This window comes from Neovison vison, chromosome X (genome assembly GCF_020171115.1).
Source record: "Neovison vison isolate M4711 chromosome X, ASM_NN_V1, whole genome shotgun sequence".
Lineage (NCBI taxonomy): Eukaryota > Metazoa > Chordata > Mammalia > Carnivora > Mustelidae > Neogale > Neogale vison.
Window position 1 is genome coordinate 26,521,507 of NC_058105.1, and position 13,370 is coordinate 26,534,876.

At 40.2% G+C, this 13,370-nt stretch overlaps 2 long non-coding RNA genes across 2 annotated transcripts in view; both read left to right on the forward strand.

Moving 5' to 3' along the window:
• Positions 1 to 828, forward strand: part of LOC122896475 — a 71,784-nt gene extending 70,956 nt beyond the window's left edge. Inside the window, exon 3 of the long non-coding RNA XR_006382419.1 lies at positions 497 to 828. This is a non-coding gene — a long non-coding RNA (uncharacterized LOC122896475). The remainder of the gene's footprint in view (positions 1 to 496) is intronic.
• Positions 829 to 6,895: 6,067 nt separating this feature from the next.
• LOC122896825 lies at positions 6,896 to 12,646 on the forward strand. Its single transcript, XR_006382441.1, has 2 exons — positions 6,896 to 7,399; positions 12,059 to 12,646. It is a non-coding gene; the product is annotated as an uncharacterized LOC122896825 (long non-coding RNA).
• Positions 12,647 to 13,370: the final 724 nt, after the last annotated feature.

A 13,370-nucleotide genomic window follows, 5' to 3' on the forward strand; every position in this document is an offset into this window, starting at 1 on the left:
AATTTATTTGAGAGAGTGGCTGTGAGAACATGAATGAGGGAGCACGAGTTGGGGGTGGGGAGCAGAGCTCCCCTGAGCTGGGAGCCTGATGCAGGGGCTTGATCCCAGGACCCTGAGATCACGACCTGAGCTTAAGACAGATGCTTAACTGTCTGAGCCACCCAGGTGCCCCAGGATTAGAGCTTTAATATATGACACAGAAAGCTGGAAAACACTGGAATACCGTCTATAGCATGTTGGGAGTAGAGAACTGCTGGCTGACAATCATATTACCAGGGCAGGACAGGCTGCTTTTAAAATGGCTCCCAATAATCCTCACCTCCTGGTGTTCACTCCCTGTGTAATTCCCTCTTCTGTGTGTGTGTTGGTCCTGGTGACTTGCTTATTACAGACTAAGGCAAAAATGATGGGATGTCACTTTCATAATTAGGTTATGAAAAACTGGCTTCTGTTCTGCTTACATTCCCTCTCTGGCTGTTCTTGTACTCTGATGTAGAGAGCCATCTGGCAAAAAACTGAGGACCTCAGTCCAACAGCCAGCAAGAAACTGAATCCTGCCAAAAACCACGTGACTGAACTTGGACATGGATCCTGTCCCGGCTGAGCCTTGAGATAAAACTGCAGCCCCAGCTGACGCTTTGATGGCAGCCTGTGAGAGACACCGAGTGTACACCTTGATGGAAATCCTATGGGAGATTGTGAAGTAGATGACTCGGTTAGGCCATGCTATTCCTGACCCGTAGAAATGGTGAGATCATAAATGTGTGTTGCTTAAGCTAAGTTTTATTTTTTTAAAATTGAAATTCAAGATTAAAAGCAATAAACAATACAAAAAGGGGCATAAATCGTTTGATCTTTTATGAAGAGATGAGCCATAAACCTTTATGTACTAAATTGTTATACTAGGTTAAAAATTTAAAGCAAAACTCTTAGAAACACAAGAAGATTTTGATAAAAACCACAACCATAATGGGAGATTATAATATACCTCCTTCAAAACTTAACTGATCAAGTACACAAAAAATAAGCTAGAAAATAGGTGATTTGGGAGCAACTGGATGGCTCAGTCTGTGGAGAGACCAACTCTTGGTTTTGGCTCAGGTCATGATCTCAGGGTCATGGGACTGAGCCCCCTGTTGGGCTCCACATTCAGTGCGGAGTTGATTTGGGATTCTCTCTCTTCCTGTCCTTCTGCCCCTCCTGGGCCTTGCTTATGCTTGCTAAATAAATTTAAAAAAATTTTAGTATCTTTTTTAAAGGTTTTATTTATTTGAGAGAGAGAGCATGAATAGGGCAGAGGGAGAGGGAGGGGAAGCAGGTTCCCCACTGAGCAGGGATCCTGATGCAGGGCTCGATCCCAGGACCCTGAGATCATGATCTGAGCCTAAGGTAGATGCTTAACTGACTGAGCCACCCAGGTGCCCCAATAAATAAAATCTAAAAAAAGGTGATTTGATTAATATAACCAAAAAACTTAATGTATGACTATATATATATATATATATATATATATATATATCCATATGCATCTAAAAATGTGAATTATTTTCTAATGTCCATTAACTGTGTGCTTCATCACAGAGGAAAATCTTCATAAATTTAAGAGAAGAAAATTTATTTTTTAAAGATTTTTGTTTATATATTTGACAGAGAGAGAGAGAGAGCGAGCACACAAGCAGGGGGAGCTGCAGGCGGAGGGAGAGGGAGAAGCAGGCTCCTTGCCAAGCAGGGAGCCCAATTCGGGGCTCCGTCCCAGGACCCTGGGATCATGGCCTGAGCCGAAGGCAGACGCTTAACCAACTGAGCCACCCAGGTGCCCCAAAGAAAATTTCTTTTTTCAAATAAGCTCAACATGGGGCTTGACCTCACAACCCCGAGATCGAGTCACGTGGTCTACCGACTGAGCCAGCCAGGCACCCCTGAGAGAGGAGATTTTAGAGCTGCATTTTCTCAATATAAGCCAGTGAAATTAGAAAGAAATAATAAAAGATGGTCAAAATATCTTTACTAGTTAGAAATTGAAGGACATCAATTTAATCCTAGATTAAAGAGAAAATAAAAACAGAACTCATGAAAAGTTTAGGAAGTAACAAAATGTAGATACAGCAAATTCTATGGGATCACCTAAAACGTTATTTAGATGAAAATTTACAGCTCTGGGGCACCTGGGTGACTCAGTCAGTTGAGAATCTGCCTTTGGCTCAGGTCATGATCTCAGGGTCCTGTGATAGAGCCCCTGCATTGGGCTCCCTCTGCTGCTCCCCCTACTTGTACTCTTACTCTTTCTCTCTCTCAAATAAATAAATTAATGGAATCTTTAAAAAAAAAACAACTTTCTAAAAAAAAAAAAGAAAATTCACAGCTTTAAATCAGGAATCACGAAACTCTGGGTAGGTGATGGAGATGTAGGAAGTGGCTAGATATAACAGTGGAGGTGGGGCCTATGGAGTCTTAGCAGGGACATGACAGCCCTGAAAGCCTTGAAGTCCACCAGTCTGTGATACCCCCTTTAAATGCTTTTAGTATTAACAAAGAAGAAAATGGAAAATATGGAAATGAATCTACTAAGAGCATGTGGCAAAGCTGCAAAATTATCTAAAAGAAAACATAGGTGGAATTAATAAAGATAAAGCACAAAAAATTAGTGAAACAGAAAATTGTCACAGGTTGGGTTCCCTGGGAAACAGATACTGAGGAGGAAAGAATCCAAAAGGTTTACTGAGAAGTAATATCTGTGAAGCAGAAGAGGCTGGGCGTGTTGTTGGCAACGCAGACCTGACAAAGTCTCTGCCAGCTCACTGGGGAGCTGCATAGCAAAGATGACCCCGTTCGAAGGATCTCGCACTGGGCAGAAAAGGCTACAGCCTGGTCCTACCACCTTTCCCAGTAATAAGCTGTGGGCATCCCAAGAGCATTGTGACCCTCAGTTCAAAATCTGAGGTGGACTCTGAAGGTCCTAACAGCTGCCGGCACTCTTTGCAGCTGGACAGTTAGTCCTTTCTGCAAGTGAGTGCTGCGGGTAGACTCTCTGCCACAAAAATACTAAAAAGTGGTATAAAAAGGTTAATAAAACCTCAATAAAATAAAAAGTTGGCTTTAAAAATTCAATTTATCAAAGATTTTACCTTTTGTGGGTGTGCACAATTTGGAAAAATTGCGATGTAAGTAAAATTCATGTGCGCAAACCTGCAAAGAGTGGACATTTGGGATGTGTTGAATGGTTATCAGGCAAAAACAAGCAGCCTTCAAGGACCTACCTTCCACAGTGGGGCCTTTCAGTCCCTCATCTTTTTTTTTTAAGATTTTATTTATTTATTTGACAGAGATCACAAGTAGGCAGAGGCAGGCAGAGAGAGAGGAGGAAGCAGGCTCCCTGCTGAGCAGAGAGCCCGCTGCGGGACTGGATCCCAAAATCTTGAGATCATGACCTGAGCCGAAGGCAGCGGCTTAACCTACTGAGCCACCCAGGCACCCCAGTCCCTCATCTTTTTAAACCAGACTTTCAATGCCAGCCTTCCTTCCACTGCTCTGTAAATACAGAACTGATTTTTAATGACCTGAAATTAAGAAAAGGCTATTCCTACTAGAAAACAAGAGAGGAACATTATATCAGTTTGAGGTTTCATTATCTCTTCAGATCAGGAAGGGCTGGGCTGGGACCTCAAAGAGTGTATGTGAACGTGCACTTGAACCCCTGAGGATTCAGAGATTTGGTGGACCCATTTTCCCCAACTGCCCAACTCACTGAGATTTCCTGCCAGTTTCTGCACTGGCTTGATTGGCATAATTCAAATGGGAAAACCTCACAGTCATTCCAGTTTTCTGGAGCTCCATGATAACATTTGGTAACAGCTGATAGGATGTATTCCACACATTGTATTATGGAATTTCTTCAAGGAATTGCTAAAATATATGGAGTCAATTATTTTGTAGTACTCCTACATATTTTATCTAGATTAGATTCTAGGCTGCCAAGTGATCCATTTAATGGCTCTGGAGATTTAGCATAGTAATCCGAACCTTTGATCTCAATGGCAGAAATGGAAGAAACTGCATTGTCCAGTGTGTTGATTACTAGCCACATGTGGCTACTGAGCACCAAAATGTTGGTAATCTGATAGTAAATGTGCTAGAAGTGTAAATACATGCAGGATGTCAAAGACTTGGTATGAAAAAGAAAAAGGAATGTGAAATGTCATAATTTTCATACTGATGAATATTGATGTATTTTGGCTCTATTAGAGCAAATATATTAAGATTTATTTGACCTGTTTCTTTTAACTTTTTAATGGAGATACTAGTATTTAAAATCACACATGTAGGGGTGCCTGGCTGGCTCAACCAGAAGCACACAGGACTCTTGATCTCCTGGTCGCGAGTTCAAGCCCCATGTTGTGTGTAGAGATTGCTAAAGTAAATAAACTTTTTAAAAAATCACCCAGGGAGGACCTGGGTGGCTCGGTGGGTTAAAGCCTCTGCCTTCTGCTCAGGTCATGATCCCGGGGTCCTGGGATGTAGCTCGCATCGGACTCTCTACTGAGCAGGGAGTCTGCTTCCTTCTCTCTCTCCGCCTGCTTCTCTGCCTACTTGTGATCTCTGTCTGTCAAATGAATAAATAAAATCTTTTTTAAAAAAATCACCCAGGTAGCTCACATTTGTGAACTTCACGGTATTTCTATTGTACAGTGCTGCATGAGATATTTACTGTGAAGTTTCCTGAATCCCTGTTCTTTTTAAAAAATTATTTTATTTTTTAAAATTACGGTATAATTAACATACACTTTGAATTCTTGTTCTTTTGACTCACTCGGAGTTTCAACCAGCACAACAATATTGATAAAACCCATCCTTATGGCTGGCTATGGCTTTAACTGTGTAAAGGCTGATGTGTGTCATTACTGTGTGCATCTTCAGTTCTCCGTAATCTTTTGATTAATGGGGAGGTAATGTGAAGATATCCAGTGTCTATTCACTGGAAAGTGCACATCGAGAGAGGGGAACATCATGGGAAGGTCACAAGCAGGGGCAGCAACAAAACAAAACCCACAGTAAGTTATCCTGCACCGCGTGTGATAATGGCACCAGCGAGTCCTTTTGTAGACCGACCTGTGAAGGTCAGCCTTCTAGGTGTGCACCGAGCTGAGATCGGCGGCTGAGCACCACTGTGTACCGCCCCGACACTCGGCTGGACATCTGGTGCCGTTGGATGAACCGAGCGGCGGTGGCGGCGGTGTGGCTGGAGCCGCTCCAGGAGGGACCAGGCACCGCGAGCCCGGCGGGGGTGGCGGGGGGAGGCGGGGGGAGGCGGGGGTGCTGGTGGGCGGAGAAGGAGGAGGAGGAGGTGGCAGGGGCGGTGACAAAGGAGGAGGTGATAGCATCCGGGGCCGCGACGCCGGAAGATGAGGCCGGTGGCCACTTCCCTAAGCCCGGAAAACCCCGGAGTCACCGCTTCTGCGCGGCGGAGCCCGTTCCCCGGAGCCGCTCCTGCCGCCCTCTTGCCTGCGCTCGGAGTGACCGGGTTCCCGGGCTGCGCGCCCGCGCGCCTCCCGCCTGATCCGGGGCTGGGCTTCCTCGTCAGTTCGCTCCCCAAAGCCGAGTTGTTTGGAAAGGACCAGTAAAATAGATCAAACTCTTGGCTAGCCAGACTAAGGTAGGAAGGAAGAGAAGGAGGAAGGGGAGATAAAATAGTAGGGATGATGTAGATAAAAACAGATCTATGTGAAAAGACTTTAAAGAGAATCTCGTGTGCAACAAATGTGAATATATAGAAGGAATGATGGATTTCCTGTTAAACTATAAACTACCAAAATTGACCCAAGGAGTAGAAAACCGAAGAGAGCAGTAACGAGAATGAAAAGTCAGCCGGTCCAGTTGCTTTTATAGCGAGGTTCTAGATAACCTTTAAGAAACAAATAATTTTAATGTCATTTGGTCCCTTCTAGTGTTTTTCAAAACATCTGTAGTGAAGGACCCGTTTCTTAAAATATTTACAATTATTGTGGAGATATGCTTTTGTAAAATTTAATAAGAATATTAGAGAAATTCAATAAGCAAAATTCAAGCTCAATTTTTGAATTTTAAGATTCATCGGAAATAAATCACATTTCATTAAATATACTCAAAACCAATTTAACGTAGGGAGAAAAACTAATTACAAAAATGGCATGCATTGTTCATGGATGAGTCCAGCGATCACTGCTTGGATGTCATAGCGATGTTTAATCCCGCATTTCTGTACTCATCCTGTCATGCGTTGGTAACCATCAGTTCAGGGACTGGCACCAGTTCTCAGACCACAGAAACAGATGGAAAGATCCCAGATTAATTTTTTAAAGTCAGTATAGCCTTACATATGGTTATATGATACTAAAATATTTGCACAAAATATACACATAGAAATTCCAAATAAAATCTTAATAAACGGAATCTGGCAGTGTAGCAAAGAAATAATATACCGTGACTAAGTACAGTTTATTTCAGAAATGCAAAAATGATTCAACATTAAGAAGTTCATCAACATAATTTACGACATGAAACAATTAAAGGAGAAAACCCATAGTATTATGTTAATAGAAACCGAAAATGTATTTAAAAACTCAGCAGCCTTTTTTTTTTTTTTAATGTAGGCTCCAGATCCAGGATGGAGTCCAACACAGGAGGTCAATTCCCAACCTTGAGATTCAGAACTGAGCTGAGATCAAGAGTGAAATGCTCGACCATCTGAGCATTTGACTGAGTCACTCAGTGCCCCTTCAGGAGCCATTCTTAATAAATATTTCAAGTAAAATAGAAATTTATTTATTTTTAAAAATAGAGATTTAAAAGAAACTACTTAAATATGACAAAGAAACTACTTACTAAAACTCAATAGCAAACATACTAAATGATAAAATAGTAAAGTCATTTTCATTAAAATCATGAATGAGAGAAGGATACTGTCACCACTATTCTTCAACGTTTTGGATGTTCTAATTTAGAAGACAAGACAATGAAGTATTACGTGTAGTCTACTGTTAGTTGTCTTCAAAACTCTGTTCTCCCCTTCTTCCTTAGAAATATAGTTTCAGCTATGGACATGGCTGAGAGACAATAATTCCCAGTTTCTCCTGAAGCTAAGTGCAGCCATATGACTGTGTTTGCACCGGTGGAATATGCATGGATGTGATGACGTCAGCCTATCACTCAATTGCTTGAAAGGAAGTTGTTTATCCTCGACTTTTCTCCCACCCTGTTCCTCACCGTTTGGAACATAGATGTAACTGTAACTCCACTTTAACCATGCAGATGAGTAGAATGCTCCAGTAGATGCGGGGGCAATAAGATGAAAGGGACATGGATCACTGAACAACCTGGAGGAGAAGGGTATTTGTTTCACCCGTCGGGACTAGTCAGCCAATATGTAAGAAAGAAACTTCGATCTTATTTATACCATTATATTTCTCTCTCTCTTTTTCTCCCTCTCTCTCAGGTGTGTTCAGCTTTTACCACAACTAAAATGGTAGGAATTCACATTAGAAAGAATATGCAAAACTTATCCTATTTATTTTTGATTTATTATTTATATTTAATTTTTAAAAAGATTTTATTTATTTGACAGACAGAGATCACAAGCAGGCAGAGAGGCAGGCAGAGAGAGAGGAGCAAGCAGGCTCCCTGCTGAGCTGAGAGCCCGATGCGGGGCTCGATCCCAGGACCCTGATCATGACCTGAGCTGAAGGCAGAGGCTTTAACCCACTGAGCCATCCAGGTGCCCCTTATATTTAATTTTTAAAATATTTTATTTTTTTAAAGTAATCTCTGCAGCAAACGTGGGACTTGAACTTAAGATCTCGAGATCAAGAGTCACATGCCCCACTGACTGAGCCAGTCAGATGCCCCCCAAATTATCTTAATTAAACAATTATATCGGTAGAAAACTTACTGGATTCTAGTTTTACAAAAAGTACCAGAAATAATACAAGTTTTTGGTGAGATGTTTAACTACATGAAAATAGGCAAAAACCAATAATATTTCTTTATGTTATCAATAACCAGCTAGAAATAGTAATGGGAAAGTATCCCATTCACAACACTGATAAAAATTTAAAATACTTAGGAATGAGGGGTGTGTGGCTGGCTCAGTAAGTAGAGCGTGCGACTCTCGATCTCAGGATTGTGAGTTCGAGTCCCATATTGAGGGTTGATATTACTTAAATAAATAAAACTTAAAAAAATACTTAGGAATTAGTGGAAGAGGAAATATACAGAATTTATATGAAGAACAGTATAGCTTCTTATTGAAGAAAATAAAATAAGATCTGAAGAGGGTGCCTGGCTGGCTCAGTCAGTGGAGCCTACAACTCTTAATCTCAGAATTGTGAGTTCGAGTCCCGTGTTGGGTGGAGAGAGTACTTAAAAAAAAAAGATCTGAAGAAATGGAAAGGAGATAATATCATAAGAATGGTAATCTTCCCCAAATGACAAATATAATGTAATTCAAATAGGACTCTTATAAATGTCTCATATTATTTAATCAATCATAAAAATTAATATTTTATCCTTTTAAATGAGTGAAATATTCATATGGTTCAAGTTCAGAAGCTACCAAGAGGCATACAGCGCTCTACACCCCTCCCCACCCTCCCCAAGCCACTCAGTTATCTTCTGCCTAGACAATTTAGGTCACAGTTTTCTCCCATTTACTTTCAGAGATATTTGAATCATTTTTTCCCACAGTATTCACACTGTTCTTTATATTGCTTTGTCTTAACAATGTAACTTTGAGATGTACCTAAAGAACTTGCTTCTTGTTCCCTTGTGAATACAGAATTAGATTTTAGGGATATACCACTGTTTAACCAGTTCTCTGTTGATGGATTTTAATATTTTTTTAATTTTATTTTTCTGATGGACTTTAATATTTAAAATTCCTTATCAATCTCCTTATATTACAATGTTTCAATGAATAGCAATGTATATATGATTTGTATCTTCCTAACTATATATGTAAGATATATTTCTAGAGGTAGAATTTCTGAGTCAAGCAGCATATACATTTTAAATGTTTGTACATGGTGCCAAACTACTCTCCATATAAGTTGTATCAATTTATATTCCTACCAACAATATATGAAAGTGGGTGTTTCCCTGCATTCTCACAAAAATAGCATTTTTTAAACTTCTTGGTCATTGCGTATCTGTGAAGTATGGTTTCATTTCACATTTTTCTAATTATGAAGTTTGAACATGTTTTCATAAATTGAAGAGCCATTTATATTTATGTTTTGTGGACTGTATACTCATATTCTTTGCCCTTTATTCTACTGGGTTGTTGCTCATTTCTTGTTGATTTTATTGTGACTCTTCATATGTTATGGAAATTGGTCCTTTGTGAGATTAGTTGCAAGAATATTTTACCAGATATTAAAGGTATATAGAGTCACCATAATCAAAATGTACTGATTCCTGTATGGTGCCTATACAGGAATAAAAACCTGATCAGTGAAATATACTTGTCCAGAAACAAAATCCAAATATGCATTGTAAATTAATAGATAACAAAAGCAGCAGTTTAATTAAATTGTTTGATAAACTGATGTTGGCACAATTGGCTATCCACATGAAGGAAAACAGCCATGCCCCTATATCATACCATATCAGAAATATAACTTAGATGAATGAATAATTTTTAATAAAATTATTTTAGAGTCCAGAAACAAACCTATTCATATATAGCCAATTATTTTTTAATAAAATTATTTTGAAACAATTTTAGACTTACAGAAAAATAGCCAAGATAGTATGGAGTTTCTGTATACCTCACACCCAGTTTCTTTTATGAACATCTTACATTAATATAGGTGGTACATCTGTCATAATTTTTTCATAAAACAGCAATATGGATTCATTTTTATCAAATGAAGTCCATACTTTATTTAGATTTCCTTAGTTCTACCCTAATGTCCTTTTTCTGTTCCAGGATCCCATCCAGGTTACCACATAACATTTAGTAGTCATATTTCTCGTCTCTTTTTTATTGTGATAGTTTCTCAGACATTGCTTGCTTTTCATTACCTTGACAGCTTTGAGGAATGCTGGTCAGGTATTTTGTAGTATGTTCCTCAGTTGAGGTTTGTCTTCTCGATATTAGACTAGTGTTACAGGTTTTGGAGAAGACCACCATAGAGGTAACATGCCATGTCATCACATATTAGCAAAGAAGACATATTATCAAAATAACACAATTGTTCCTATTAACCTTGATCACCTGTTTGAGGTAGCGTTTTTCAGTCTTCTCCACTGGAAAATTGTACCGTCCCTCCCCCCCACCGCCTATACTCTACCCTTTGGAAGGATGCCACAAGGCACTGTCCAGATTTAAGTAGTGGGGAGCTATGATTCACCTCCTTGAGGACAGAGTGTATACATAAATTATTTGGAACTCTTCTGAGTGGGAGATTTGTCTCTTCTCCCCTATTTCTTTATATAATCATTTATTTATAACAGTATGAATCTATGGATATGTTTTGTATGCTTATAATCTAACACAACTTTTTCTTGTTACTTAAGTTGTTCCAGCTTTGGTTATCAGGAGCTCTTTTGGTTTGGCTCCTGTGTCCCTTTGACACACCTTCATCGTTGTGGATTTTTTGGAAGATTTTATTTATTTATTTAGAGAGAAAAAGCAGGGGGAGGGGAATGGGCAAAGGGAGAGAATCTCAAGTAGACTCTCCACTGAGCGTGGAGCCCAGCGTGGGGCTCAATGTCATGACCCTGAGATCATGATCTGAGCTGAAACCAAGAGTTGGATGCTTAACTACTGTACCACCGAAGTGCCCCTGAAGGTAGATTATTTGAAAGGATTTTTTAAAAGTTTATTCAATTCTATTTTATTTTTAGTAATCTGTACACCCAGTGTAGGGCTGAACTCATGACCCCCAAATCAAGAGTTGCATGCTCTTCCAACTGAGCCAGCCAGACACCCCTGAAAGTAGATTTTTGTCAGTGAAAATACACATACCTTTTGATTAGCAATCCTTAATTTCAGAGTCTATCTTATATAAAAAGAAGTACTGGTTCATTAGGCTATATGTCTAAGAATGCTTATGGCAGCATTATTTATGGAGGCAAATCTGGAAACTACCTGAATGTTTAGCAGTAGGAGAGTGGATATGGATATCCATATTATAGAATTTGACACAGCTATTAAAATATGAATTATATATAATTTGTTGGTCTGAAGAATTTCCATAAAGCCTCATAAAATGAAAAAAGTTTATTGCAGAACAGTGTGTATGGCGTGAGTTTTCTGGGGGGTAACAACCGACAACAATGGCAACAAAAACCCTCCATACGTGGATTTTTTTCAGTGTGAACAGAGGCCAGAGAGGAGATGGGTTAGGTTGGGTTTCCTCACTTTGAGACACTGAGGCAAGCCTTTGGGTACAAATAGTCTATTTGGGAGGTGATAAGCATCAGTAGGGAAATAGAAAAGTGAGGCAAGCAAGGAAGGAAAGCAATGCAAGGTGCATTAGTGAGGAGGTCTGTTTCAGGCAATTGGGTCTCAGTCCTCCTGGGGATCTCTAGGTGGCTGAGGAACACACCTCAAGGTTGTCTTACCTGGAGAAGAGGTGAGGAAACTGGCACTTTCCTGCCAGTCCTGTCAGGATATGGTATCCCTTCTTATTTTGGCTGGCTTAAGGGAGTTTCCAAGGCTTCCACTTAGCCATTTCTATCATAATGGCTTTTACTTGTTGGTTGAGGGATAATTTGAGGGTTCTTCTAACTACTGAATATGTTTCTTCCACTAATACACTCAAGGACTAGAGAAATGACCACAGAATGGGTACAGATCCATTGGCTTCACTGTAAGACTTGGGCCAAGCCTCCCATTTCCTACCAAGCCTCCGCATATACCACTCTAACAGAGGACCCTGAGATGGTGCTTTAGATTCCCTGACATCAGCTCCTTAAAATATTCCCTTCCCCCAACTTTACAATCACACTGATGAATGGCCTAGGTCCTGTGGAAGCAGAGTCGCTGGGATCATAACTGTATATATTTGCTGTTGCTTTGCAGGGTCCTTCCTCAACAGGACTTGGCCTTTCTTTACTTGATCAGTTCTGGGTCCGAGAAACTGCTCAGGGATGGAAACTCGACAAAGGATCATGATTTTTCCACTGGGACAACTGACAGGCTACTGCTCAAGTAGTATTAATTTTTTTAGTTTTAAAAGAAATACTCTTGCTGGTTTCTGTTATGAGCTGAATTGTGTTCTCCCAAAATTCGTATGTTGAAGTCCTACTGTGACGTATTTGGAGATAGGGCCTTTAGGGACATAATTAAGGTAGAATGAGGTAATTTGGGTAGGCCCGAATCCAATATTACTGGTGTCCTTATAAGAATAATAAATTAGGGTACAGACCACACACAGACTGAGGAGGCAACCAATGAGGACCCAATGAGGATCCCAGGACTCAATGAGGAGGCAGCCATCTTCAAGCCAAGAAAAGAGGCCTCAGAAGAAACTGACCATACCAAGAATTTGACCTTGGACTTCTAGCTTCTAGAACAGTGAGGAAGAAACTAACCCTGCCAACAACTTGATCTTGGACATCTAGCTTCCAGAACTGTGAGGAAATAAATTTCTGTTGTTTAAGCTGCTAAGTCTGGTATTTTGTTATGGCGCCTCAAGTGAACTGGTATAGCTTGCCATCTGTATCCTTCCCAGGAATGCCATGGTTTATAAGCCATCTCTACAGCTCCTCGCAGGTCAGAGCCCCATCTTTGCCATTTCAGACTTGGTGTCTGTAACAGTTATTACACTTACCTAACAATTAACTGCTGCCACCTGGCCTCTGCTATTCTAGAATCCTACCATCCCCATTGACGCCAAGGAGCCTAAATTACATACTAGTCTTCCCTATCATGAACCCAGACCCATGGAGCCTTTCAACAATGCCAGTAACACATTCTTTACTGCCTTAATAAAAAAAGAGTCCTCTGGGCCTTTCCAGGGGACACCATCAACTAGTGTGACTGCTGTTCTTACATAAGGAAGCCATTCTAATTTCCCCACCCTCTGAGCTTTTTAACCCTTCTCTCAGAATTCTGTCAAGGCAATTCCAGCAACTCCACTTCATTTACTATATAGGATTTGCTGTTTCAAGGAGCCATTCCAGCAGCATACTAGGACTGACTCCAGGTATCCCTGCCAGGATGTGAAATCCTGAGTCATGGGACAGTGTTCCAATACCAAAAACTCTTCCATATCCAGTTTTATATTATTCCCTGGCACAGCACCCTCAAGATCCATTCCCAGGTTTATTTTCTCAACTCCAGCAAGAATATATTCACTAAGTTCTACAACTATTCAGTAAATAATCTCTTT